Source organism: Hyla sarda, unplaced genomic scaffold, assembly GCF_029499605.1.
Source record: "Hyla sarda isolate aHylSar1 unplaced genomic scaffold, aHylSar1.hap1 scaffold_142, whole genome shotgun sequence".
NCBI lineage: Eukaryota > Metazoa > Chordata > Amphibia > Anura > Hylidae > Hyla > Hyla sarda.
In genome coordinates, this window is record NW_026608050.1 from 121,210 (window position 1) to 149,166 (window position 27,957).

At 46.2% G+C, this 27,957-nt stretch overlaps 13 non-coding genes across 13 annotated transcripts; all 13 read left to right on the plus strand.

The window, feature by feature from the left end:
• Positions 1 to 386: 386 nt before the first annotated feature.
• On the plus strand, positions 387 to 577 carry LOC130307291 (U2 spliceosomal RNA). The gene has a single exon (XR_008856481.1). It is a non-coding gene; the product is annotated as a U2 spliceosomal RNA (small nuclear RNA).
• A 2,086-nt stretch (positions 578 to 2,663) lies between these two features.
• LOC130307292 (U2 spliceosomal RNA) lies at positions 2,664 to 2,854 on the plus strand. The gene has a single exon (XR_008856482.1). It is a non-coding gene; the product is annotated as a U2 spliceosomal RNA (small nuclear RNA).
• Positions 2,855 to 4,941: 2,087 nt separating this feature from the next.
• Positions 4,942 to 5,132, plus strand: LOC130307294 (U2 spliceosomal RNA). Its single transcript, XR_008856483.1, has one exon. It is a non-coding gene; the product is annotated as a U2 spliceosomal RNA (small nuclear RNA).
• Positions 5,133 to 7,203: 2,071 nt separating this feature from the next.
• Positions 7,204 to 7,394, plus strand: LOC130307295 (U2 spliceosomal RNA). The gene has a single exon (XR_008856484.1). It is a non-coding gene; the product is annotated as a U2 spliceosomal RNA (small nuclear RNA).
• A 2,087-nt stretch (positions 7,395 to 9,481) lies between these two features.
• On the plus strand, positions 9,482 to 9,672 carry LOC130307218 (U2 spliceosomal RNA). Its single transcript, XR_008856428.1, has one exon. It is a non-coding gene; the product is annotated as a U2 spliceosomal RNA (small nuclear RNA).
• A 2,096-nt stretch (positions 9,673 to 11,768) lies between these two features.
• LOC130307296 (U2 spliceosomal RNA) lies at positions 11,769 to 11,959 on the plus strand. The gene has a single exon (XR_008856485.1). It is a non-coding gene; the product is annotated as a U2 spliceosomal RNA (small nuclear RNA).
• A 2,077-nt stretch (positions 11,960 to 14,036) lies between these two features.
• LOC130307297 (U2 spliceosomal RNA) lies at positions 14,037 to 14,227 on the plus strand. Its single transcript, XR_008856486.1, has one exon. It is a non-coding gene; the product is annotated as a U2 spliceosomal RNA (small nuclear RNA).
• A 2,091-nt stretch (positions 14,228 to 16,318) lies between these two features.
• On the plus strand, positions 16,319 to 16,509 carry LOC130307298 (U2 spliceosomal RNA). The gene has a single exon (XR_008856487.1). It is a non-coding gene; the product is annotated as a U2 spliceosomal RNA (small nuclear RNA).
• Positions 16,510 to 18,595: 2,086 nt separating this feature from the next.
• Positions 18,596 to 18,786, plus strand: LOC130307299 (U2 spliceosomal RNA). The gene has a single exon (XR_008856489.1). It is a non-coding gene; the product is annotated as a U2 spliceosomal RNA (small nuclear RNA).
• Positions 18,787 to 20,858: 2,072 nt separating this feature from the next.
• Positions 20,859 to 21,049, plus strand: LOC130307301 (U2 spliceosomal RNA). The gene has a single exon (XR_008856491.1). It is a non-coding gene; the product is annotated as a U2 spliceosomal RNA (small nuclear RNA).
• Positions 21,050 to 23,135: 2,086 nt separating this feature from the next.
• Positions 23,136 to 23,326, plus strand: LOC130307302 (U2 spliceosomal RNA). Its single transcript, XR_008856492.1, has one exon. It is a non-coding gene; the product is annotated as a U2 spliceosomal RNA (small nuclear RNA).
• Positions 23,327 to 25,418: 2,092 nt separating this feature from the next.
• On the plus strand, positions 25,419 to 25,609 carry LOC130307303 (U2 spliceosomal RNA). The gene has a single exon (XR_008856493.1). It is a non-coding gene; the product is annotated as a U2 spliceosomal RNA (small nuclear RNA).
• Positions 25,610 to 27,689: 2,080 nt separating this feature from the next.
• LOC130307305 (U2 spliceosomal RNA) lies at positions 27,690 to 27,880 on the plus strand. The gene has a single exon (XR_008856494.1). It is a non-coding gene; the product is annotated as a U2 spliceosomal RNA (small nuclear RNA).
• The last annotated feature ends 77 nt before the right edge of the window (positions 27,881 to 27,957 follow it).

Below are 27,957 nucleotides of genomic sequence, written 5' to 3' on the forward strand. Positions count from 1 at the left end.
GCTTACAGCTTCCCGTGGGTGTTGGTTTGATACCGTTTGGGGACAGCCAAGGAGGCATCTGCAGGCAACAAAGGTAGGTGTGTGCTTGTGTGTGTGTTTCCTATGCAGATCCTAAGCCCAGTGTCACATGCAAGTAGGAGGAGTAAGAAGGGTTCCTGGCAAATCCGGGTTATGGATTGCATTTAAAAAGGCCCCGTGGGAGTGCAATGGGCCCCTGTCTTGCTGCTTAGCAATAATGGTATGGGTTTAGGTTCTGCTGTGTGTACTGGTGGTTGACTGCCCCCCAGCCCAGAGTGTGCATGGAAAATTGTCTGGCAGCCTCCCTGACAGCAAGCAGTGATAGTGCCCATGAAGGGGACCTTGTTGGGCCCGCCCCTTTCACGGTTATCGCTTCTCGGCCTTTTGGCTAAGATCAAGTGTAGTATCTGTTCTTATCAGTTTAATATCTGATACGTCCCCTATCTGGGGACCATATATTAAATGGATTTTTGAGAACGGGGGCCGATTTCGAAGCTTGCTTCCGTCGCCCTATGCATTGACCCGATATGGCAGTATCTTCGGGTACAGTGCACCACCCCCTTACAGGGTTAAAAAGAAAGATTCCTACTTTCATTGCTACCTGCTTGCTGGCTAGCCAGCTAGCCAGCCCTGTGGGCCTTGCTGCTGCTGCAGCCAAAAAACAAAAGGTGGTGCTGCTGCTGCTTCTGCTGCTTCTGCTTCTGCTTGTGTCTGGCCCCTGTTGGAGCGTCCAGGCACAGGACTTCTGCTGCTGCTGACTAAATGGCCTCCTTAATTGGATCATTTGAGTAGCCAGCACACCTGTGCAGGTAGGGCATGACATGATAGGCAGCTGCCTTGATAGCGGGTGGGTGCTGAATGTTCCTAATTGACAAAATAAGATTAATGCTTATGAAGAAATATAAAATCTCATCCCCTCCCCAATATCGCGCCACACCCCTACCCCTTAATTCCCTGGTTGAACTTGATGGACATATGTCTTTTTTCGACCGTACTAACTATGTAACTATGTAACATAACATGGGGGGGGGGGGGTCTCCTGGCTGTTCACACAGGTGTGTCATTGCTGTACATTGACCATGCATTGCTTCTGTGGTATTGCAAAGGCAAAGACAAATGCTTCCAGCCATCCATTGCACTAATGGATTGGTCATCAGCTGGCTGTCTATGTCCCGCATCAATATAGACCAAAGTACAGAGGGTTAGGCTATGCTATTGTGCACCTACCTGATGCATCAGAAGGTGCGAGGCCCTTGCTAAATTCTGTGCACAGACTTTGAGATCTATGCTTTAGACTGTATCTAAACCTGCTCCAACATGGACTGACATTCTGGCCTACTTTCAGCCGATGCGACTTGTCTGTCGCTGAACAGTCGCTTTTTATGTATTCAGCACCTATGTATAATGTTGTAAAAATGCTCTAGAAGCTAAAGTCGCAGAAATGTCACACATATTTGGCCTGCAACTTTCTGTGCGACAAATTCAGACAGGAAAAATCAGTATAAATCCTTAGAAAATTATCCCCCAGTGTCTCCATCTGCTGGCGGTATTGAATAAGCATTGCTGCACTGATGGGGTATGCATTAGACGAAAAAAAAGAAGAAAAAGAAGAATAATACGCCCAGAAAAGAGGCGAAAAGGAGAAAAACGTAAAAAAACGTGAAAAAAAAGTAAGAGGAAGAGAAGGGAAAAAAAGGTGGAAATGGGTTTAAAAGTGATTTCGGCGGAGAAATATATATATATATATATATATATATATATATATATATATATGCGCACACACACACATAGATATAAACGTATTCTCCGTTGAGATATTGCAGCCGCTGCTGTGTCCAGGCCCAGGAGCCTTAGCACTGTGCTGTGATGTCACTCAATACCACTGACATCACTAGGTGTAAACAACATCTCTCCTTTGCTGTGTATGTGACTATGGAGCTGTTTGGTGATGTCGTCTATTACGGCCTTCATAGAAGCAACAGGAGATTGTTGCATCCATCTTGAACCCTCAGAACTACAGTGCTATGATGTCACTCACTTCCACAGGCCTTGCAGAGTGTAAACAACAACAACCCAGCTTTGTTGTGTATGTAACCATAGGGATTTGTGATGTCACCTAGAACCTTCACAGCAGCGACAGCTTTATGAGGAGCATCAGCACTGCTCTGCCTGAGCAGAACCATCACCGCCATAGGTTGTCAAATAACCCGGATTTAACCCACACAGGTAAGTCCAATGGGGTGCAGGCATGTCCTCTATGCTTACAGCTTCCCGTGGGTGTTGGTTTGATACCGTTTGGGGACAGCCAAGGAGGCATCTGCAGGCAACAAAGGTAGGTGTGTGCTTGTGTGTGTGTTTCCTATGCAGATCCTAAGCCCAGTGTCACATGCAAGTAGGAGGAGTAAGAAGGGTTCCTGGCAAATCCGGGTTATGGATTGCATTTAAAAAGGCCCCGTGGGAGTGCAATGGGCCCCTGTCTTGCTGCTTAGCAATAATGGTATGGGTTTAGGTTCTGCTGTGTGTACTGGTGGTTGACTGCCCCCCAGCCCAGAGTGTGCATGGAAAATTGTCTGGCAGCCTCCCTGACAGCAAGCAGTGATAGTGCCCATGAAGGGGACCTTGTTGGGCCCGCCCCTTTCACGGTTATCGCTTCTCGGCCTTTTGGCTAAGATCAAGTGTAGTATCTGTTCTTATCAGTTTAATATCTGATACGTCCCCTATCTGGGGACCATATATTAAATGGATTTTTGAGAACGGGGGCCGATTTCGAAGCTTGCTTCCGTCGCCCTATGCATTGACCCGATATGGCAGTATCTTCGGGTACAGTGCACCACCCCCTTACAGGGTTAAAAAGAAAGATTCCTACTTTCATTGCTACCTGCTTGCTGGCTAGCCAGCTAGCCAGCCCTGTGGGCCTTGCTGCTGCTGCAGCCAAAAAACAAAAGGTGGTGCTGCTGCTGCTTCTGCTGCTTCTGCTTGTGTCTGGCCCCTGTTGGAGCGTCCAGGCACAGGACTTCTGCTGCTGCTGACTAAATGGCCTCCTTAATTGGATCATTTGAGTAGCCAGCACACCTGTGCAGGTAGGGCATGACATGATAGGCAGCTGCCTTGATAGCGGGTGGGTGCTGAATGTTCCTAATTGACAAAATAAGATTAATGCTTATGAAGAAATATAAAATCTCATCCCTTCCCCAATATCGCGCCACACCCCTACCCCTTAATTCCCTGGTTGAACTTGATGGACATATGTCTTTTTTCGACCGTACTAACTATGTAACTATGTAACATAACATGGGGGGGGGGGGTCTCCTGGCTGTTCACACAGGTGTGTCATTGCTGTACATTGACCATGCATTGCTTCTGTGGTATTGCAAAGGCAAAGACAAATGCTTCCAGCCATCCATTGCACTAATGGATTGGTCATCAGCTGGCTGTCTATGTCCCGCATCAATATAGACCAAAGTACAGAGGGTTAGGCTATGCTATTGTGCACCTACCTGATGCATCAGAAGGTGCGAGGCCCTTGCTAAATTCTGTGCACAGACTTTGAGATCTATGCTTTAGACTGTATCTAAACCTGCTCCAACATGGACTGACATTCTGGCCTACTTTCAGCCGATGCGACTTGTCTGTCGCTGAACAGTCGCTTTTTATGTATTCAGCACCTATGTATAATGTTGTAAAAATGCTCTAGAAGCTAAAGTCGCAGAAATGTCACACATATTTGGCCTGCAACTTTCTGTGCGACAAATTCAGACAGGAAAAATCAGTATAAATCCTTAGAAAATTATCCCCCAGTGTCTCCATCTGCTGGCGGTATTGAATAAGCATTGCTGCACTGATGGGGTATGCATTAGACGAAAAAAAAGAAGAAAAAGAAGAATAATACGCCCAGAAAAGAGGCGAAAAGGAGAAAAACGTAAAAAAACGTGAAAAAAAAGTAAGAGGAAGAGAAGGGAAAAAAAGGTGGAAATGGGTTTAAAAGTGATTTCGGCGGAGAAATATATATATATATATATATATATATATATATATATATATATATATATATGCGCACACACACACATAGATATAAACGTATTCTCCGTTGAGATATTGCAGCCGCTGCTGTGTCCAGGCCCAGGAGCCTTAGCACTGTGCTGTGATGTCACTCAATACCACTGACATCACTAGGTGTAAACAACATCTCTCCTTTGCTGTGTATGTGACTATGGAGCTGTTTGGTGATGTCGTCTATTACGGCCTTCATAGAAGCAACAGGAGATTGTTGCATCCATCTTGAACCCTCAGAACTACAGTGCTATGATGTCACTCACTTCCACAGGCCTTGCAGAGTGTAAACAACAACAACCCAGCTTTGTTGTGTATGTAACCATAGGGATTTGTGATGTCACCTAGAACCTTCACAGCAGCGACAGCTTTATGAGGAGCATCAGCACTGCTCTGCCTGAGCAGAACCATCACCGCCATAGGTTGTCAAATAACCCGGATTTAACCCACACAGGTAAGTCCAATGGGGTGCAGGCATGTCCTCTATGCTTACAGCTTCCCGTGGGTGTTGGTTTGATACCGTTTGGGGACAGCCAAGGAGGCATCTGCAGGCAACAAAGGTAGGTGTGTGCTTGTGTGTGTGTTTCCTATGCAGATCCTAAGCCCAGTGTCACATGCAAGTAGGAGGAGTAAGAAGGGTTCCTGGCAAATCCGGGTTATGGATTGCATTTAAAAAGGCCCCGTGGGAGTGCAATGGGCCCCTGTCTTGCTGCTTAGCAATAATGGTATGGGTTTAGGTTCTGCTGTGTGTACTGGTGGTTGACTGCCCCCCAGCCCAGAGTGTGCATGGAAAATTGTCTGGCAGCCTCCCTGACAGCAAGCAGTGATAGTGCCCATGAAGGGGACCTTGTTGGGCCCGCCCCTTTCACGGTTATCGCTTCTCGGCCTTTTGGCTAAGATCAAGTGTAGTATCTGTTCTTATCAGTTTAATATCTGATACGTCCCCTATCTGGGGACCATATATTAAATGGATTTTTGAGAACGGGGGCCGATTTCGAAGCTTGCTTCCGTCGCCCTATGCATTGACCCGATATGGCAGTATCTTCGGGTACAGTGCACCACCCCCTTACAGGGTTAAAAAGAAAGATTCCTACTTTCATTGCTACCTGCTTGCTGGCTAGCCAGCTAGCCAGCCCTGTGGGCCTTGCTGCTGCTGCAGCCAAAAAACAAAAGGTGGTGCTGCTGCTGCTTCTGCTGCTTCTGCTTCTGCTTGTGTCTGGCCCCTGTTGGAGCGTCCAGGCACAGGACTTCTGCTGCTGCTGACTAAATGGCCTCCTTAATTGGATCATTTGAGTAGCCAGCACACCTGTGCAGGTAGGGCATGACATGATAGGCAGCTGCCTTGATAGCGGGTGGGTGCTGAATGTTCCTAATTGACAAAATAAGATTAATGCTTATGAAGAAATATAAAATCTCATCCCTTCCCCAATATCGCGCCACACCCCTACCCCTTAATTCCCTGGTTGAACTTGATGGACATATGTCTTTTTTCGACCGTACTAACTATGTAACTATGTAACATAACATGGGGGGGGGGGGTCTCCTGGCTGTTCACACAGGTGTGTCATTGCTGTACAATGACCATGCATTGCTTCTGTGGTATTGCAAAGGCAAAGACAAATGCTTCCAGCCATCCATTGCACTAATGGATTGGTCATCAGCTGGCTGTCTATGTCCCGCATCAATATAGACCAAAGTACAGAGGGTTAGGCTATGCTATTGTGCACCTACCTGATGCATCAGATGGTGCGAGGCCCTTGCTAAATTCTGTGCACAGACTTTGAGATCTATGCTTTAGACTGTATCTAAACCTGCTCCAACATGGACTGACATTCTGGCCTACTTTCAGCCGATGCGACTTGTCTGTCGCTGAACAGTCGCTTTTTATGTATTCAGCACCTATGTATAATGTTGTAAAAATGCTCTAGAAGCTAAAGTCGCAGAAATGTCACACATATTTGGCCTGCAACTTTCTGTGCGACAAATTCAGACAGGAAAAATCAGTATAAATCCTTAGAAAATTATCCCCCAGTGTCTCCATCTGCTGGCGGTATTGAATAAGCATTGCTGCACTGATGGGGTATGCATTAGACGAAAAAAAAGAAGAAAAAGAAGAATAATACGCCCAGAAAAGAGGCGAAAAGGAGAAAAACGTAAAAAAACGTGAAAAAAAAGTAAGAGGAAGAGAAGGGAAAAAAAGGTGGAAATGGGTTTAAAAGTGATTTCGGCGGAGAAATATATATATATATATATATATATATATGCGCACACACACACATAGATATAAACGTATTCTCCGTTGAGATATTGCAGCCGCTGCTGTGTCCAGGCCCAGGAGCCTTAGCACTGTGCTGTGATGTCACTCAATACCACTGACATCACTAGGTGTAAACAACATCTCTCCTTTGCTGTGTATGTGACTATGGAGCTGTTTGGTGATGTCGTCTATTACGGCCTTCATAGAAGCAACAGGAGATTGTTGCATCCATCTTGAACCCTCAGAACTACAGTGCTATGATGTCACTCACTTCCACAGGCCTTGCAGAGTGTAAACAACAACAACCCAGCTTTGTTGTGTATGTAACCATAGGGATTTGTGATGTCACCTAGAACCTTCACAGCAGCGACAGCTTTATGAGGAGCATCAGCACTGCTCTGCCTGAGCAGAACCATCACCGCCATAGGTTGTCAAATAACCCGGATTTAACCCACACAGGTAAGTCCAATGGGGTGCAGGCATGTCCTCTATGCTTACAGCTTCCCGTGGGTGTTGGTTTGATACCGTTTGGGGACAGCCAAGGAGGCATCTGCAGGCAACAAAGGTAGGTGTGTGCTTGTGTGTGTGTTTCCTATGCAGATCCTAAGCCCAGTGTCACATGCAAGTAGGAGGAGTAAGAAGGGTTCCTGGCAAATCCGGGTTATGGATTGCATTTAAAAAGGCCCCGTGGGAGTGCAATGGGCCCCTGTCTTGCTGCTTAGCAATAATGGTATGGGTTTAGGTTCTGCTGTGTGTACTGGTGGTTGACTGCCCCCCAGCCCAGAGTGTGCATGGAAAATTGTCTGGCAGCCTCCCTGACAGCAAGCAGTGATAGTGCCCATGAAGGGGACCTTGTTGGGCCCGCCCCTTTCACGGTTATCGCTTCTCGGCCTTTTGGCTAAGATCAAGTGTAGTATCTGTTCTTATCAGTTTAATATCTGATACGTCCCCTATCTGGGGACCATATATTAAATGGATTTTTGAGAACGGGGGCCGATTTCGAAGCTTGCTTCCGTCGCCCTATGCATTGACCCGATATGGCAGTATCTTCGGGTACAGTGCACCACCCCCTTACAGGGTTAAAAAGAAAGATTCCTACTTTCATTGCTACCTGCTTGCTGGCTAGCCAGCTAGCCAGCCCTGTGGGCCTTGCTGCTGCTGCAGCCAAAAAACAAAAGGTGGTGCTGCTGCTGCTTCTGCTGCTTCTGCTTCTGCTTGTGTCTGGCCCCTGTTGGAGCGTCCAGGCACAGGACTTCTGCTGCTGCTGACTAAATGGCCTCCTTAATTGGATCATTTGAGTAGCCAGCACACCTGTGCAGGTAGGGCATGACATGATAGGCAGCTGCCTTGATAGCGGGTGGGTGCTGAATGTTCCTAATTGACAAAATAAGATTAATGCTTATGAAGAAATATAAAATCTCATCCCTTCCCCAATATCGCGCCACACCCCTACCCCTTAATTCCCTGGTTGAACTTGATGGACATATGTCTTTTTTCGACCGTACTAACTATGTAACTATGTAACATAACATGGGGGGGGGGGGTCTCCTGGCTGTTCACACAGGTGTGTCATTGCTGTACAATGACCATGCATTGCTTCTGTGGTATTGCAAAGGCAAAGACAAATGCTTCCAGCCATCCATTGCACTAATGGATTGGTCATCAGCTGGCTGTCTATGTCCCGCATCAATATAGACCAAAGTACAGAGGGTTAGGCTATGCTATTGTGCACCTACCTGATGCATCAGAAGGTGCGAGGCCCTTGCTAAATTCTGTGCACAGACTTTGAGATCTATGCTTTAGACTGTATCTAAACCTGCTCCAACATGGACTGACATTCTGGCCTACTTTCAGCCGATGCGACTTGTCTGTCGCTGAACAGTCGCTTTTTATGTATTCAGCACCTATGTATAATGTTGTAAAAATGCTCTAGAAGCTAAAGTCGCAGAAATGTCACACATATTTGGCCTGCAACTTTCTGTGCGACAAATTCAGACAGGAAAAATCAGTATAAATCCTTAGAAAATTATCCCCCAGTGTCTCCATCTGCTGGCGGTATTGAATAAGCATTGCTGCACTGATGGGGTATGCATTAGACGAAAAAAAAGAAGAAAAAGAAGAATAATACGCCCAGAAAAGAGGCGAAAAGGAGAAAAACGTAAAAAAACGTGAAAAAAAAGTAAGAGGAAGAGAAGGGAAAAAAAGGTGGAAATGGGTTTAAAAGTGATTTCGGCGGAGAAATATATATATATATATATATATATATATATATATATATATATATGCGCACACACACACATAGATATAAACGTATTCTCCGTTGAGATATTGCAGCCGCTGCTGTGTCCAGGCCCAGGAGCCTTAGCACTGTGCTGTGATGTCACTCAATACCACTGACATCACTAGGTGTAAACAACATCTCTCCTTTGCTGTGTATGTGACTATGGAGCTGTTTGGTGATGTCGTCTATTACGGCCTTCATAGAAGCAACAGGAGATTGTTGCATCCATCTTGAACCCTCAGAACTACAGTGCTATGATGTCACTCACTTCCACAGGCCTTGCAGAGTGTAAACAACAACAACCCAGCTTTGTTGTGTATGTAACCATAGGGATTTGTGATGTCACCTAGAACCTTCACAGCAGCGACAGCTTTATGAGGAGCATCAGCACTGCTCTGCCTGAGCAGAACCATCACCGCCATAGGTTGTCAAATAACCCGGATTTAACCCACACAGGTAAGTCCAATGGGGTGCAGGCATGTCCTCTATGCTTACAGCTTCCCGTGGGTGTTGGTTTGATACCGTTTGGGGACAGCCAAGGAGGCATCTGCAGGCAACAAAGGTAGGTGTGTGCTTGTGTGTGTGTTTCCTATGCAGATCCTAAGCCCAGTGTCACATGCAAGTAGGAGGAGTAAGAAGGGTTCCTGGCAAATCCGGGTTATGGATTGCATTTAAAAAGGCCCCGTGGGAGTGCAATGGGCCCCTGTCTTGCTGCTTAGCAATAATGGTATGGGTTTAGGTTCTGCTGTGTGTACTGGTGGTTGACTGCCCCCCAGCCCAGAGTGTGCATGGAAAATTGTCTGGCAGCCTCCCTGACAGCAAGCAGTGATAGTGCCCATGAAGGGGACCTTGTTGGGCCCGCCCCTTTCACGGTTATCGCTTCTCGGCCTTTTGGCTAAGATCAAGTGTAGTATCTGTTCTTATCAGTTTAATATCTGATACGTCCCCTATCTGGGGACCATATATTAAATGGATTTTTGAGAACGGGGGCCGATTTCGAAGCTTGCTTCCGTCGCCCTATGCATTGACCCGATATGGCAGTATCTTCGGGTACAGTGCACCACCACCTTACAGGGTTAAAAAGAAAGATTCCTACTTTCATTGCTACCTGCTTGCTGGCTAGCCAGCTAGCCAGCCCTGTGGGCCTTGCTGCTGCTGCAGCCAAAAAACAAAAGGTGGTGCTGCTGCTGCTGCTGCTGCTTCTGCTGCTTCTGCTGCTTCTGCTTGTGTCTGGCCCCTGTTGGAGCGTCCAGGCACAGGACTTCTGCTGCTGCTGACTAAATGGCCTCCTTAATTGGATCATTTGAGTAGCCAGCACACCTGTGCAGGTAGGGCATGACATGATAGGCAGCTGCCTTGATAGCGGGTGGGTGCTGAATGTTCCTAATTGACAAAATAAGATTAATGCTTATGAAGAAATATAAAATCTCATCCCTTCCCCAATATCGCGCCACACCCCTACCCCTTAATTCCCTGGTTGAACTTGATGGACATATGTCTTTTTTCGACCGTACTAACTATGTAACTATGTAACATAACATGGGGGGGGGGGTCTCCTGGCTGTTCACACAGGTGTGTCATTGCTGTACATTGACCATGCATTGCTTCTGTGGTATTGCAAAGGCAAAGACAAATGCTTCCAGCCATCCATTGCACTAATGGATTGGTCATCAGCTGGCTGTCTATGTCCCGCATCAATATAGACCAAAGTACAGAGGGTTAGGCTATGCTATTGTGCACCTACCTGATGCATCAGAAGGTGCGAGGCCCTTGCTAAATTCTGTGCACAGACTTTGAGATCTATGCTTTAGACTGTATCTAAACCTGCTCCAACATGGACTGACATTCTGGCCTACTTTCAGCCGATGCGACTTGTCTGTCGCTGAACAGTCGCTTTTTATGTATTCAGCACCTATGTATAATGTTGTAAAAATGCTCTAGAAGCTAAAGTCGCAGAAATGTCACACATATTTGGCCTGCAACTTTCTGTGCGACAAATTCAGACAGGAAAAATCAGTATAAATCCTTAGAAAATTATCCCCCAGTGTCTCCATCTGCTGGCGGTATTGAATAAGCATTGCTGCACTGATGGGGTATGCATTAGACGAAAAAAAAGAAGAAAAAGAAGAATAATACGCCCAGAAAAGAGGCGAAAAGGAGAAAAACGTAAAAAAACGTGAAAAAAAAGTAAGAGGAAGAGAAGGGAAAAAAAGGTGGAAATGGGTTTAAAAGTGATTTCGGCGGAGAAATATATATATATATATATATATATATATATATATATATATATGCGCACACACACACATAGATATAAACGTATTCTCCGTTGAGATATTGCAGCCGCTGCTGTGTCCAGGCCCAGGAGCCTTAGCACTGTGCTGTGATGTCACTCAATACCACTGACATCACTAGGTGTAAACAACATCTCTCCTTTGCTGTGTATGTGACTATGGAGCTGTTTGGTGATGTCGTCTATTACGGCCTTCATAGAAGCAACAGGAGATTGTTGCATCCATCTTGAACCCTCAGAACTACAGTGCTATGATGTCACTCACTTCCACAGGCCTTGCAGAGTGTAAACAACAACAACCCAGCTTTGTTGTGTATGTAACCATAGGGATTTGTGATGTCACCTAGAACCTTCACAGCAGCGACAGCTTTATGAGGAGCATCAGCACTGCTCTGCCTGAGCAGAACCATCACCGCCATAGGTTGTCAAATAACCCGGATTTAACCCACACAGGTAAGTCCAATGGGGTGCAGGCATGTCCTCTATGCTTACAGCTTCCCGTGGGTGTTGGTTTGATACCGTTTGGGGACAGCCAAGGAGGCATCTGCAGGCAACAAAGGTAGGTGTGTGCTTGTGTGTGTGTTTCCTATGCAGATCCTAAGCCCAGTGTCACATGCAAGTAGGAGGAGTAAGAAGGGTTCCTGGCAAATCCGGGTTATGGATTGCATTTAAAAAGGCCCCGTGGGAGTGCAATGGGCCCCTGTCTTGCTGCTTAGCAATAATGGTATGGGTTTAGGTTCTGCTGTGTGTACTGGTGGTTGACTGCCCCCCAGCCCAGAGTGTGCATGGAAAATTGTCTGGCAGCCTCCCTGACAGCAAGCAGTGATAGTGCCCATGAAGGGGACCTTGTTGGGCCCGCCCCTTTCACGGTTATCGCTTCTCGGCCTTTTGGCTAAGATCAAGTGTAGTATCTGTTCTTATCAGTTTAATATCTGATACGTCCCCTATCTGGGGACCATATATTAAATGGATTTTTGAGAACGGGGGCCGATTTCGAAGCTTGCTTCCGTCGCCCTATGCATTGACCCGATATGGCAGTATCTTCGGGTACAGTGCACCACCCCCTTACAGGGTTAAAAAGAAAGATTCCTACTTTCATTGCTACCTGCTTGCTGGCTAGCCAGCTAGCCAGCCCTGTGGGCCTTGCTGCTGCTGCAGCCAAAAAACAAAAGGTGGTGCTGCTGCTGCTTCTGCTGCTTCTGCTTGTGTCTGGCCCCTGTTGGAGCGTCCAGGCACAGGACTTCTGCTGCTGCTGACTAAATGGCCTCCTTAATTGGATCATTTGAGTAGCCAGCACACCTGTGCAGGTAGGGCATGACATGATAGGCAGCTGCCTTGATAGCGGGTGGGTGCTGAATGTTCCTAATTGACAAAATAAGATTAATGCTTATGAAGAAATATAAAATCTCATCCCTTCCCCAATATCGCGCCACACCCCTACCCCTTAATTCCCTGGTTGAACTTGATGGACATATGTCTTTTTTCGACCGTACTAACTATGTAACTATGTAACATAACATGGGGGGGGGGGGTCTCCTGGCTGTTCACACAGGTGTGTCATTGCTGTACATTGACCATGCATTGCTTCTGTGGTATTGCAAAGGCAAAGACAAATGCTTCCAGCCATCCATTGCACTAATGGATTGGTCATCAGCTGGCTGTCTATGTCCCGCATCAATATAGACCAAAGTACAGAGGGTTAGGCTATGCTATTGTGCACCTACCTGATGCATCAGAAGGTGCGAGGCCCTTGCTAAATTCTGTGCACAGACTTTGAGATCTATGCTTTAGACTGTATCTAAACCTGCTCCAACATGGACTGACATTCTGGCCTACTTTCAGCCGATGCGACTTGTCTGTCGCTGAACAGTCAGTCGCTTTTTATGTATTCAGCACCTATGTATAATGTTGTAAAAATGCTCTAGAAGCTAAAGTCGCAGAAATGTCACACATATTTGGCCTGCAACTTTCTGTGCGACAAATTCAGACAGGAAAAATCAGTATAAATCCTTAGAAAATTATCCCCCAGTGTCTCCATCTGCTGGCGGTATTGAATAAGCATTGCTGCACTGATGGGGTATGCATTAGACGAAAAAAAAGAAGAAAAAGAAGAATAATACGCCCAGAAAAGAGGCGAAAAGGAGAAAAATGTAAAAAAACGTGAAAAAAAAGTAAGAGGAAGAGAAGGGAAAAAAAGGTGGAAATGGGTTTAAAAGTGATTTCGGCGGAGAAATATATATATATATATATATATATATATATATATATATATGCGCACACACACACATAGATATAAACGTATTCTCCGTTGAGATATTGCAGCCGCTGCTGTGTCCAGGCCCAGGAGCCTTAGCACTGTGCTGTGATGTCACTCAATACCACTGACATCACTAGGTGTAAACAACATCTCTCCTTTGCTGTGTATGTGACTATGGAGCTGTTTGGTGATGTCGTCTATTACGGCCTTCATAGAAGCAACAGGAGATTGTTGCATCCATCTTGAACCCTCAGAACTACAGTGCTATGATGTCACTCACTTCCACAGGCCTTGCAGAGTGTAAACAACAACAACCCAGCTTTGTTGTGTATGTAACCATAGGGATTTGTGATGTCACCTAGAACCTTCACAGCAGCGACAGCTTTATGAGGAGCATCAGCACTGCTCTGCCTGAGCAGAACCATCACCGCCATAGGTTGTCAAATAACCCGGATTTAACCCACACAGGTAAGTCCAATGGGGTGCAGGCATGTCCTCTATGCTTACAGCTTCCCGTGGGTGTTGGTTTGATACCGTTTGGGGACAGCCAAGGAGGCATCTGCAGGCAACAAAGGTAGGTGTGTGCTTGTGTGTGTGTTTCCTATGCAGATCCTAAGCCCAGTGTCACATGCAAGTAGGAGGAGTAAGAAGGGTTCCTGGCAAATCCGGGTTATGGATTGCATTTAAAAAGGCCCCGTGGGAGTGCAATGGGCCCCTGTCTTGCTGCTTAGCAATAATGGTATGGGTTTACTGCTGTGTGTACTGGTGGTTGACTGCCCCCCAGCCCAGAGTGTGCATGGAAAATTGTCTGGCAGCCTCCCTGACAGCAAGCAGTGATAGTGCCCATGAAGGGGACCTTGTTGGGCCCGCCCCTTTCACGGTTATCGCTTCTCGGCCTTTTGGCTAAGATCAAGTGTAGTATCTGTTCTTATCAGTTTAATATCTGATACGTCCCCTATCTGGGGACCATATATTAAATGGATTTTTGAGAACGGGGGCCGATTTCGAAGCTTGCTTCCGTCGCCCTATGCATTGACCCGATATGGCAGTATCTTCGGGTACAGTGCACCACCCCCTTACAGGGTTAAAAAGAAAGATTCCTACTTTCATTGCTACCTGCTTGCTGGCTAGCCAGCTAGCCAGCCCTGTGGGCCTTGCTGCTGCTGCAGCCAAAAAACAAAAGGTGGTGCTGCTGCTGCTTCTGCTGCTTCTGCTTCTGCTTGTGTCTGGCCCCTGTTGGAGCGTCCAGGCAGAGGACTTCTGCTGCTGCTGACTAAATGGCCTCCTTAATTGGATCATTTGAGTAGCCAGCACACCTGTGCAGGTAGGGCATGACATGATAGGCAGCTGCCTTGATAGCGGGTGGGTGCTGAATGTTCCTAATTGACAAAATAAGATTAATGCTTATGAAGAAATATAAAATCTCATCCCTTCCCCAATATCGCGCCACACCCCTACCCCTTAATTCCCTGGTTGAACTTGATGGACATATGTCTTTTTTCGACCGTACTAACTATGTAACTATGTAACATAACATGGGGGGGGGGGGTCTCCTGGCTGTTCACACAGGTGTGTCATTGCTGTACATTGACCATGCATTGCTTCTGTGGTATTGCAAAGGCAAAGACAAATGCTTCCAGCCATCCATTGCACTAATGGATTGGTCATCAGCTGGCTGTCTATGTCCCGCATCAATATAGACCAAAGTACAGAGGGTTAGGCTATGCTATTGTGCACCTACCTGATGCATCAGAAGGTGCGAGGCCCTTGCTAAATTCTGTGCACAGACTTTGAGATCTATGCTTTAGACTGTATCTAAACCTGCTCCAACATGGACTGACATTCTGGCCTACTTTCAGCCGATGCGACTTGTCTGTCGCTGAACAGTCGCTTTTTATGTATTCAGCACCTATGTATAATGTTGTAAAAATGCTCTAGAAGCTAAAGTCGCAGAAATGTCACACATATTTGGCCTGCAACTTTCTGTGCGACAAATTCAGACAGGAAAAATCAGTATAAATCCTTAGAAAATTATCCCCCAGTGTCTCCATCTGCTGGCGGTATTGAATAAGCATTGCTGCACTGATGGGGTATGCATTAGACGAAAAAAAAGAAGAAAAAGAAGAATAATACGCCCAGAAAAGAGGCGAAAAGGAGAAAAACGTAAAAAAACGTGAAAAAAAAGTAAGAGGAAGAGAAGGGAAAAAAAGGTGGAAATGGGTTTAAAAGTGATTTCGGCGGAGAAATATATATATATATATATATATATATATATATATATATATATATATATGCGCACACACACACATAGATATAAACGTATTCTCCGTTGAGATATTGCAGCCGCTGCTGTGTCCAGGCCCAGGAGCCTTAGCACTGTGCTGTGATGTCACTCAATACCACTGACATCACTAGGTGTAAACAACATCTCTCCTTTGCTGTGTATGTGACTATGGAGCTGTTTGGTGATGTCGTCTATTACGGCCTTCATAGAAGCAACAGGAGATTGTTGCATCCATCTTGAACCCTCAGAACTACAGTGCTATGATGTCACTCACTTCCACAGGCCTTGCAGAGTGTAAACAACAACAACCCAGCTTTGTTGTGTATGTAACCATAGGGATTTGTGATGTCACCTAGAACCTTCACAGCAGCGACAGCTTTATGAGGAGCATCAGCACTGCTCTGCCTGAGCAGAACCATCACCGCCATAGGTTGTCAAATAACCCGGATTTAACCCACACAGGTAAGTCCAATGGGGTGCAGGCATGTCCTCTATGCTTACAGCTTCCCGTGGGTGTTGGTTTGATACCGTTTGGGGACAGCCAAGGAGGCATCTGCAGGCAACAAAGGTAGGTGTGTGCTTGTGTGTGTGTTTCCTATGCAGATCCTAAGCCCAGTGTCACATGCAAGTAGGAGGAGTAAGAAGGGTTCCTGGCAAATCCGGGTTATGGATTGCATTTAAAAAGGCCCCGTGGGAGTGCAATGGGCCCCTGTCTTGCTGCTTAGCAATAATGGTATGGGTTTAGGTTCTGCTGTGTGTACTGGTGGTTGACTGCCCCCCAGCCCAGAGTGTGCATGGAAAATTGTCTGGCAGCCTCCCTGACAGCAAGCAGTGATAGTGCCCATGAAGGGGACCTTGTTGGGCCCGCCCCTTTCACGGTTATCGCTTCTCGGCCTTTTGGCTAAGATCAAGTGTAGTATCTGTTCTTATCAGTTTAATATCTGATACGTCCCCTATCTGGGGACCATATATTAAATGGATTTTTGAGAACGGGGGCCGATTTCGAAGCTTGCTTCCGTCGCCCTATGCATTGACCCGATATGGCAGTATCTTCGGGTACAGTGCACCACCCCCTTACAGGGTTAAAAAGAAAGATTCCTACTTTCATTGCTACCTGCTTGCTGGCTAGCCAGCTAGCCAGCCCTGTGGGCCTTGCTGCTGCTGCAGCCAAAAAACAAAAGGTGGTGCTGCTGCTGCTTCTGCTGCTTCTGCTTCTGCTTGTGTCTGGCCCCTGTTGGAGCGTCCAGGCACAGGACTTCTGCTGCTGCTGACTAAATGGCCCCCTTAATTGGATCATTTGAGTAGCCAGCACACCTGTGCAGGTAGGGCATGACATGATAGGCAGCTGCCTTGATAGCGGGTGGGTGCTGAATGTTCCTAATTGACAAAATAAGATTAATGCTTATGAAGAAATATAAAATCTCATCCCTTCCCCAATATCGCGCCACACCCCTACCCCTTAATTCCCTGGTTGAACTTGATGGACATATGTCTTTTTTCGACCGTACTAACTATGTAACTATGTAACATAACATGGGGGGGGGGGTCTCCTGGCTGTTCACACAGGTGTGTCATTGCTGTACATTGACCATGCATTGCTTCTGTGGTATTGCAAAGACAAATGCTTCCAGCCATCCATTGCACTAATGGATTGGTCATCAGCTGGCTGTCTATGTCCCGCATCAATATAGACCAAAGTACAGAGGGTTAGGCTATGCTATTGTGCACCTACCTGATGCATCAGAAGGTGCGAGGCCCTTGCTAAATTCTGTGCACAGACTTTGAGATCTATGCTTTAGACTGTATCTAAACCTGCTCCAACATGGACTGACATTCTGGCCTACTTTCAGCCGATGCGACTTGTCTGTCGCTGAACAGTCGCTTTTTATGTATTCAGCACCTATGTATAATGTTGTAAAAATGCTCTAGAAGCTAAAGTCGCAGAAATGTCACACATATTTGGCCTGCAACTTTCTGTGCGACAAATTCAGACAGGAAAAATCAGTATAAATCCTTAGAAAATTATCCCCCAGTGTCTCCATCTGCTGGCGGTATTGAATAAGCATTGCTGCACTGATGGGGTATGCATTAGACGAAAAAAAAGAAGAAAAAGAAGAATAATACGCCCAGAAAAGAGGCGAAAAGGAGAAAAACGTAAAAAAACGTGAAAAAAAAGTAAGAGGAAGAGAAGGGAAAAAAAGGTGGAAATGGGTTTAAAAGTGATTTCGGCGGAGAAATATATATATATATATATATATATATATATATATATATATATATATATATGCGCACACACACACATAGATATAAACGTATTCTCCGTTGAGATATTGCAGCCGCTGCTGTGTCCAGGCCCAGGAGCCTTAGCACTGTGCTGTGATGTCACTCAATACCACTGACATCACTAGGTGTAAACAACATCTCTCCTTTGCTGTGTATGTGACTATGGAGCTGTTTGGTGATGTCGTCTATTACGGCCTTCATAGAAGCAACAGGAGATTGTTGCATCCATCTTGAACCCTCAGAACTACAGTGCTATGATGTCACTCACTTCCACAGGCCTTGCAGAGTGTAAACAACAACAACCCAGCTTTGTTGTGTATGTAACCATAGGGATTTGTGATGTCACCTAGAACCTTCACAGCAGCGACAGCTTTATGAGGAGCATCAGCACTGCTCTGCCTGAGCAGAACCATCACCGCCATAGGTTGTCAAATAACCCGGATTTAACCCACACAGGTAAGTCCAATGGGGTGCAGGCATGTCCTCTATGCTTACAGCTTCCCGTGGGTGTTGGTTTGATACCGTTTGGGGACAGCCAAGGAGGCATCTGCAGGCAACAAAGGTAGGTGTGTGCTTGTGTGTGTGTTTCCTATGCAGATCCTAAGCCCAGTGTCACATGCAAGTAGGAGGAGTAAGAAGGGTTCCTGGCAAATCCGGGTTATGGATTGCATTTAAAAAGGCCCCGTGGGAGTGCAATGGGCCCCTGTCTTGCTGCTTAGCAATAATGGTATGGGTTTAGGTTCTGCTGTGTGTACTGGTGGTTGACTGCCCCCCAGCCCAGAGTGTGCATGGAAAATTGTCTGGCAGCCTCCCTGACAGCAAGCAGTGATAGTGCCCATGAAGGGGACCTTGTTGGGCCCGCCCCTTTCACGGTTATCGCTTCTCGGCCTTTTGGCTAAGATCAAGTGTAGTATCTGTTCTTATCAGTTTAATATCTGATACGTCCCCTATCTGGGGACCATATATTAAATGGATTTTTGAGAACGGGGGCCGATTTCGAAGCTTGCTTCCGTCGCCCTATGCATTGACCCGATATGGCAGTATCTTCGGGTACAGTGCACCACCCCCTTACAGGGTTAAAAAGAAAGATTCCTACTTTCATTGCTACCTGCTTGCTGGCTAGCCAGCTAGCCAGCCCTGTGGGCCTTGCTGCTGCTGCAGCCAAAAAACAAAAGGTGGTGCTGCTGCTGCTTCTGCTGCTTCTGCTTGTGTCTGGCCCCTGTTGGAGCGTCCAGGCACAGGACTTCTGCTGCTGCTGACTAAATGGCCTCCTTAATTGGATCATTTGAGTAGCCAGCACACCTGTGCAGGTAGGGCATGACATGATAGGCAGCTGCCTTGATAGCGGGTGGGTGCTGAATGTTCCTAATTGACAAAATAAGATTAATGCTTATGAAGAAATATAAAATCTCATCCCTTCCCCAATATCGCGCCACACCCCTACCCCTTAATTCCCTGGTTGAACTTGATGGACATATGTCTTTTTTCGACCGTACTAACTATGTAACTATGTAACATAACATGGGGGGGGGGGGGTCTCCTGGCTGTTCACACAGGTGTGTCATTGCTGTACATTGACCATGCATTGCTTCTGTGGTATTGCAAAGGCAAAGACAAATGCTTCCAGCCATCCATTGCACTAATGGATTGGTCATCAGCTGGCTGTCTATGTCCCGCATCAATATAGACCAAAGTACAGAGGGTTAGGCTATGCTATTGTGCACCTACCTGATGCATCAGAAGGTGCGAGGCCCTTGCTAAATTCTGTGCACAGACTTTGAGATCTATGCTTTAGACTGTATCTAAACCTGCTCCAACATGGACTGACATTCTGGCCTACTTTCAGCCGATGCGACTTGTCTGTCGCTGAACAGTCGCTTTTTATGTATTCAGCACCTATGTATAATGTTGTAAAAATGCTCTAGAAGCTAAAGTCGCAGAAATGTCACACATATTTGGCCTGCAACTTTCTGTGCGACAAATTCAGACAGGAAAAATCAGTATAAATCCTTAGAAAATTATCCCCCAGTGTCTCCATCTGCTGGCGGTATTGAATAAGCATTGCTGCACTGATGGGGTATGCATTAGACGAAAAAAAAGAAGAAAAAGAAGAATAATACGCCCAGAAAAGAGGCGAAAAGGAGAAAAACGTAAAAAAACGTGAAAAAAAAGTAAGAGGAAGAGAAGGGAAAAAAAGGTGGAAATGGGTTTAAAAGTGATTTCGGCGGAGAAATATATATATATATATATATATATATATATATATGCGCACACACACACATAGATATAAACGTATTCTCCGTTGAGATATTGCAGCCGCTGCTGTGTCCAGGCCCAGGAGCCTTAGCACTGTGCTGTGATGTCACTCAATACCACTGACATCACTAGGTGTAAACAACATCTCTCCTTTGCTGTGTATGTGACTATGGAGCTGTTTGGTGATGTCGTCTATTACGGCCTTCATAGAAGCAACAGGAGATTGTTGCATCCATCTTGAACCCTCAGAACTACAGTGCTATGATGTCACTCACTTCCACAGGCCTTGCAGAGTGTAAACAACAACAACCCAGCTTTGTTGTGTATGTAACCATAGGGATTTGTGATGTCACCTAGAACCTTCACAGCAGCGACAGCTTTATGAGGAGCATCAGCACTGCTCTGCCTGAGCAGAACCATCACCGCCATAGGTTGTCAAATAACCCGGATTTAACCCACACAGGTAAGTCCAATGGGGTGCAGGCATGTCCTCTATGCTTACAGCTTCCCGTGGGTGTTGGTTTGATACCGTTTGGGGACAGCCAAGGAGGCATCTGCAGGCAACAAAGGTAGGTGTGTGCTTGTGTGTGTGTTTCCTATGCAGATCCTAAGCCCAGTGTCACATGCAAGTAGGAGGAGTAAGAAGGGTTCCTGGCAAATCCGGGTTATGGATTGCATTTAAAAAGGCCCCGTGGGAGTGCAATGGGCCCCTGTCTTGCTGCTTAGCAATAATGGTATGGGTTTAGGTTCTGCTGTGTGTACTGGTGGTTGACTGCCCCCCAGCCCAGAGTGTGCATGGAAAATTGTCTGGCAGCCTCCCTGACAGCAAGCAGTGATAGTGCCCATGAAGGGGACCTTGTTGGGCCCGCCCCTTTCACGGTTATCGCTTCTCGGCCTTTTGGCTAAGATCAAGTGTAGTATCTGTTCTTATCAGTTTAATATCTGATACGTCCCCTATCTGGGGACCATATATTAAATGGATTTTTGAGAACGGGGGCCGATTTCGAAGCTTGCTTCCGTCGCCCTATGCATTGACCCGATATGGCAGTATCTTCGGGTACAGTGCACCACCCCCTTACAGGGTTAAAAAGAAAGATTCCTACTTTCATTGCTACCTGCTTGCTGGCTAGCCAGCTAGCCAGCCCTGTGGGCCTTGCTGCTGCTGCAGCCAAAAAACAAAAGGTGGTGCTGCTGCTGCTTCTGCTGCTTCTGCTTCTGCTTGTGTCTGGCCCCTGTTGGAGCGTCCAGGCACAGGACTTCTGCTGCTGCTGACTAAATGGCCTCCTTAATTGGATCATTTGAGTAGCCAGCACACCTGTGCAGGTAGGGCATGACATGATAGGCAGCTGCCTTGATAGCGGGTGGGTGCTGAATGTTCCTAATTGACAAAATAAGATTAATGCTTATGAAGAAATATAAAATCTCATCCCTTCCCCAATATCGCGCCACACCCCTACCCCTTAATTCCCTGGTTGAACTTGATGGACATATGTCTTTTTTCGACCGTACTAACTATGTAACTATGTAACATAACATGGGGGGGGGGGGTCTCCTGGCTGTTCACACAGGTGTGTCATTGCTGTACATTGACCATGCATTGCTTCTGTGGTATTGCAAAGGCAAAGACAAATGCTTCCAGCCATCCATTGCACTAATGGATTGGTCATCAGCTGGCTGTCTATGTCCCGCATCAATATAGACCAAAGTACAGAGGGTTAGGCTATGCTATTGTGCACCTACCTGATGCATCAGAAGGTGCGAGGCCCTTGCTAAATTCTGTGCACAGACTTTGAGATCTATGCTTTAGACTGTATCTAAACCTGCTCCAACATGGACTGACATTCTGGCCTACTTTCAGCCGATGCGACTTGTCTGTCGCTGAACAGTCGCTTTTTATGTATTCAGCACCTATGTATAATGTTGTAAAAATGCTCTAGAAGCTAAAGTCGCAGAAATGTCACACATATTTGGCCTGCAACTTTCTGTGCGACAAATTCAGACAGGAAAAATCAGTATAAATCCTTAGAAAATTATCCCCCAGTGTCTCCATCTGCTGGCGGTATTGAATAAGCATTGCTGCACTGATGGGATATGCATTAGACGAAAAAAAAAGAAGAAAAAGAAGAATAATACGCCCAGAAAAGAGGCGAAAAGGAGAAAAACGTAAAAAAACGTGAAAAAAAAGTAAGAGGAAGAGAAGGGAAAAAAAGGTGGAAATGGGTTTAAAAGTGATTTCGGCGGAGAAATATATATATATATATATATATATATATATATATATATATATGCGCACACACACACATAGATATAAACGTATTCTCCGTTGAGATATTGCAGCCGCTGCTGTGTCCAGGCCCAGGAGCCTTAGCACTGTGCTGTGATGTCACTCAATACCACTGACATCACTAGGTGTAAACAACATCTCTCCTTTGCTGTGTATGTGACTATGGAGCTGTTTGGTGATGTCGTCTATTACGGCCTTCATAGAAGCAACAGGAGATTGTTGCATCCATCTTGAACCCTCAGAACTACAGTGCTATGATGTCACTCACTTCCACAGGCCTTGCAGAGTGTAAACAACAACAACCCAGCTTTGTTGTGTATGTAACCATAGGGATTTGTGATGTCACCTAGAACCTTCACAGCAGCGACAGCTTTATGAGGAGCATCAGCACTGCTCTGCCTGAGCAGAACCATCACCGCCATAGGTTGTCAAATAACCCGGATTTAACCCACACAGGTAAGTCCAATGGGGTGCAGGCATGTCCTCTATGCTTACAGCTTCCCGTGGGTGTTGGTTTGATACCGTTTGGGGACAGCCAAGGAGGCATCTGCAGGCAACAAAGGTAGGTGTGTGCTTGTGTGTGTGTTTCCTATGCAGATCCTAAGCCCAGTGTCACATGCAAGTAGTAGGAGTAAGAAGGGTTCCTGGCAAATCCGGGTTATGGATTGCATTTAAAAAGGCCCCGTGGGAGTGCAATGGGCCCCTGTCTTGCTGCTTAGCAATAATGGTATGGGTTTAGGTTCTGCTGTGTGTACTGGTGGTTGACTGCCCCCCAGCCCAGAGTGTGCATGGAAAATTGTCTGGCAGCCTCCCTGACAGCAAGCAGTGATAGTGCCCATGAAGGGGACCTTGTTGGGCCCGCCCCTTTCACGGTTATCGCTTCTCGGCCTTTTGGCTAAGATCAAGTGTAGTATCTGTTCTTATCAGTTTAATATCTGATACGTCCCCTATCTGGGGACCATATATTAAATGGATTTTTGAGAACGGGGGCCGATTTCGAAGCTTGCTTCCGTCGCCCTATGCATTGACCCGATATGGCAGTATCTTCGGGTACAGTGCACCACCCCCTTACAGGGTTAAAAAGAAAGATTCCTACTTTCATTGCTACCTGCTTGCTGGCTAGCCAGCTAGCCAGCCCTGTGGGCCTTGCTGCTGCTGCAGCCAAAAAACAAAAGGTGGTGCTGCTGCTGCTTCTGCTGCTTCTGCTTCTGCTTGTGTCTGGCCCCTGTTGGAGCGTCCAGGCACAGGACTTCTGCTGCTGCTGACTAAATGGCCTCCTTAATTGGATCATTTGAGTAGCCAGCACACCTGTGCAGGTAGGGCATGACATGATAGGCAGCTGCCTTGATAGCGGGTGGGTGCTGAATGTTCCTAATTGACAAAATAAGATTAATGCTTATGAAGAAATATAAAATCTCATCCCTTCCCCAATATCGCGCCACACCCCTACCCCTTAATTCCCTGGTTGAACTTGATGGACATATGTCTTTTTTCGACCGTACTAACTATGTAACTATGTAACATAACATGGGGGGGGGGGTCTCCTGGCTGTTCACACAGGTGTGTCATTGCTGTACATTGACCATGCATTGCTTCTGTGGTATTGCAAAGGCAAAGACAAATGCTTCCAGCCATCCATTGCACTAATGGATTGGTCATCAGCTGGCTGTCTATGTCCCGCATCAATATAGACCAAAGTACAGAGGGTTAGGCTATGCTATTGTGCACCTACCTGATGCATCAGAAGGTGCGAGGCCCTTGCTAAATTCTGTGCACAGACTTTGAGATCTATGCTTTAGACTGTATCTAAACCTGCTCCAACATGGACTGACATTCTGGCCTACTTTCAGCCGATGCGACTTGTCTGTCGCTGAACAGTCGCTTTTTATGTATTCAGCACCTATGTATAATGTTGTAAAAATGCTCTAGAAGCTAAAGTCGCAGAAATGTCACACATATTTGGCCTGCAACTTTCTGTGCGACAAATTCAGACAGGAAAAATCAGTATAAATCCTTAGAAAATTATCCCCCAGTGTCTCCATCTGCTGGCGGTATTGAATAAGCATTGCTGCACTGATGGGGTATGCATTAGACGAAAAAAAAGAAGAAAAAGAAGAATAATACGCCCAGAAAAGAGGCGAAAAGGAGAAAAACGTAAAAAAACGTGAAAAAAAAGTAAGAGGAAGAGAAGGGAAAAAAAGGTGGAAATGGGTTTAAAAGTGATTTCGGCGGAGAAATATATATATATATATATATATATATATATATATATATATATATATATATGCGCACACACACACATAGATATAAACGTATTCTCCGTTGAGATATTGCAGCCGCTGCTGTGTCCAGGCCCAGGAGCCTTAGCACTGTGCTGTGATGTCACTCAATACCACTGACATCACTAGGTGTAAACAACATCTCTCCTTTGCTGTGTATGTGACTATGGAGCTGTTTGGTGATGTCGTCTATTACGGCCTTCATAGAAGCAACAGGAGATTGTTGCATCCATCTTGAACCCTCAGAACTACAGTGCTATGATGTCACTCACTTCCACAGGCCTTGCAGAGTGTAAACAACAACAACCCAGCTTTGTTGTGTATGTAACCATAGGGATTTGTGATGTCACCTAGAACCTTCACAGCAGCGACAGCTTTATGAGGAGCATCAGCACTGCTCTGCCTGAGCAGAACCATCACCGCCATAGGTTGTCAAATAACCCGGATTTAACCCACACAGGTAAGTCCAATGGGGTGCAGGCATGTCCTCTATGCTTACAGCTTCCCGTGGGTGTTGGTTTGATACCGTTTGGGGACAGCCAAGGAGGCATCTGCAGGCAACAAAGGTAGGTGTGTGCTTGTGTGTGTGTTTCCTATGCAGATCCTAAGCCCAGTGTCACATGCAAGTAGGAGGAGTAAGAAGGGTTCCTGGCAAATCCGGGTTATGGATTGCATTTAAAAAGGCCCCGTGGGAGTGCAATGGGCCCCTGTCTTGCTGCTTAGCAATAATGGTATGGGTTTAGGTTCTGCTGTGTGTACTGGTGGTTGACTGCCCCCCAGCCCAGAGTGTGCATGGAAAATTGTCTGGCAGCCTCCCTGACAGCAAGCAGTGATAGTGCCCATGAAGGGGACCTTGTTGGGCCCGCCCCTTTCACGGTTATCGCTTCTCGGCCTTTTGGCTAAGATCAAGTGTAGTATCTGTTCTTATCAGTTTAATATCTGATACGTCCCCTATCTGGGGACCATATATTAAATGGATTTTTGAGAACGGGGGCCGATTTCGAAGCTTGCTTCCGTCGCCCTATGCATTGACCCGATATGGCAGTATCTTCGGGTACAGTGCACCACCCCCTTACAGGGTTAAAAAGAAAGATTCCTACTTTCATTGCTACCTGCTTGCTGGCTAGCCAGCTAGCCAGCCCTGTGGGCCTTGCTGCTGCTGCAGCCAAAAAAACAAAAGGTGGTGCTGCTGCTGCTTCTGCTGCTTCTGCTTCTGCTTGTGTCTGGCCCCTGTTGGAGCGTCCAGGCACAGGACTTCTGCTGCTGCTGACTAAATGGCCTCCTTAATTGGATCATTTGAGTAGCCAGCACACCTGTGCAGGTAGGGCATGACATGATAGGCAGCTGCCTTGATAGCGGGTGGGTGCTGAATGTTCCTAATTGACAAAATAAGATTAATGCTTATGAAGAAATATAAAATCTCATCCCTTCCCCAATATCGCGCCACACCCCTACCCCTTAATTCCCTGGTTGAACTTGATGGACATATGTCTTTTTTCGACCGTACTAACTATGTAACTATGTAACATAACATGGGGGGGGGGGTCTCCTGGCTGTTCACACAGGTGTGTCATTGCTGTACATTGACCATGCATTGCTTCTGTGGTATTGCAAAGGCAAAGACAAATGCTTCCAGCCATCCATTGCACTAATGGATTGGTCATCAGCTGGCTGTCTATGTCCCGCATCAATATAGACCAAAGTACAGAGGGTTAGGCTATGCTATTGTGCACCTACCTGATGCATCAGAAGGTGCGAGGCCCTTGCTAAATTCTGTGCACAGACTTTGAGATCTATGCTTTAGACTGTATCTAAACCTGCTCCAACATGGACTGACATTCTGGCCTACTTTCAGCCGATGCGACTTGTCTGTCGCTGAACAGTCGCTTTTTATGTATTCAGCACCTATGTATAATGTTGTAAAAATGCTCTAGAAGCTAAAGTCGCAGAAATGTCACACATATTTGGCCTGCAACTTTCTGTGCGACAAATTCAGACAGGAAAAATCAGTATAAATCCTTAGAAAATTATCCCCCAGTGTCTCCATCTGCTGGCGGTATTGAATAAGCATTGCTGCACTGATGGGGTATGCATTAGACGAAAAAAAAGAAGAAAAAGAAGAATAATACGCCCAGAAAAGAGGCGAAAAGGAGAAAAACGTAAAAAAACGTGAAAAAAAAGTAAGAGGAAGAGAAGGGAAAAAAAGGTGGAAATGGGTTTAAAAGTGATTTCGGCGGAGAATATATATATATATATATATATATATATATATATATATGCGCACACACACACATAGATATAAACGTATTCTCCGTTGAGATATTGCAGCCGCTGCTGTGTCCAGGCCCAGGAGCCTTAGCACTGTGCTGTGATGTCACTCAATACCACTGACATCACTAGGTGTAAACAACATCTCTCCTTTGCTGTGTATGTGACTATGGAGCTGTTTGGTGATGTCGTCTATTACGGCCTTCATAGAAGCAACAGGAGATTGTTGCATCCATCTTGAACCCTCAGAACTACAGTGCTATGATGTCACTCACTTCCACAGGCCTTGCAGAGTGTAAACAACAACAACCCAGCTTTGTTGTGTATGTAACCATAGGGATTTGTGATGTCACCTAGAACCTTCACAGCAGCGACAGCTTTATGAGGAGCATCAGCACTGCTCTGCCTGAGCAGAACCATCACCGCCATAGGTTGTCAAATAACCCGGATTTAACCCACACAGGTAAGTCCAATGGGGTGCAGGCATGTCCTCTATGCTTACAGCTTCCCGTGGGTGTTGGTTTGATACCGTTTGGGGACAGCCAAGGAGGCATCTGCAGGCAACAAAGGTAGGTGTGTGCTTGTGTGTGTGTTTCCTATGCAGATCCTAAGCCCAGTGTCACATGCAAGTAGGAGGAGTAAGAAGGGTTCCTGGCAAATCCGGGTTATGGATTGCATTTAAAAAGGCCCCGTGGGAGTGCAATGGGCCCCTGTCTTGCTGCTTAGCAATAATGGTATGGGTTTAGGTTCTGCTGTGTGTACTGGTGGTTGACTGCCCCCCAGCCCAGAGTGTGCATGGAAAATTGTCTGGCAGCCTCCCTGACAGCAAGCAGTGATAGTGCCCATGAAGGGGACCTTGTTGGGCCCGCCCCTTTCACGGTTATCGCTTCTCGGCCTTTTGGCTAAGATCAAGTGTAGTATCTGTTCTTATCAGTTTAATATCTGATACGTCCCCTATCTGGGGACCATATATTAAATGGATTTTTGAGAACGGGGGCCGATTTCGAAGCTTGCTTCCGTCGCCCTATGCATTGACCCGATATGGCAGTATCTTCGGGTACAGTGCACCACCCCCTTACAGGGTTAAAAAGAAAGATTCCTACTTTCATTGCTACCTGCTTGCTGGCTAGCCAGCTAGCCAGCCCTGTGG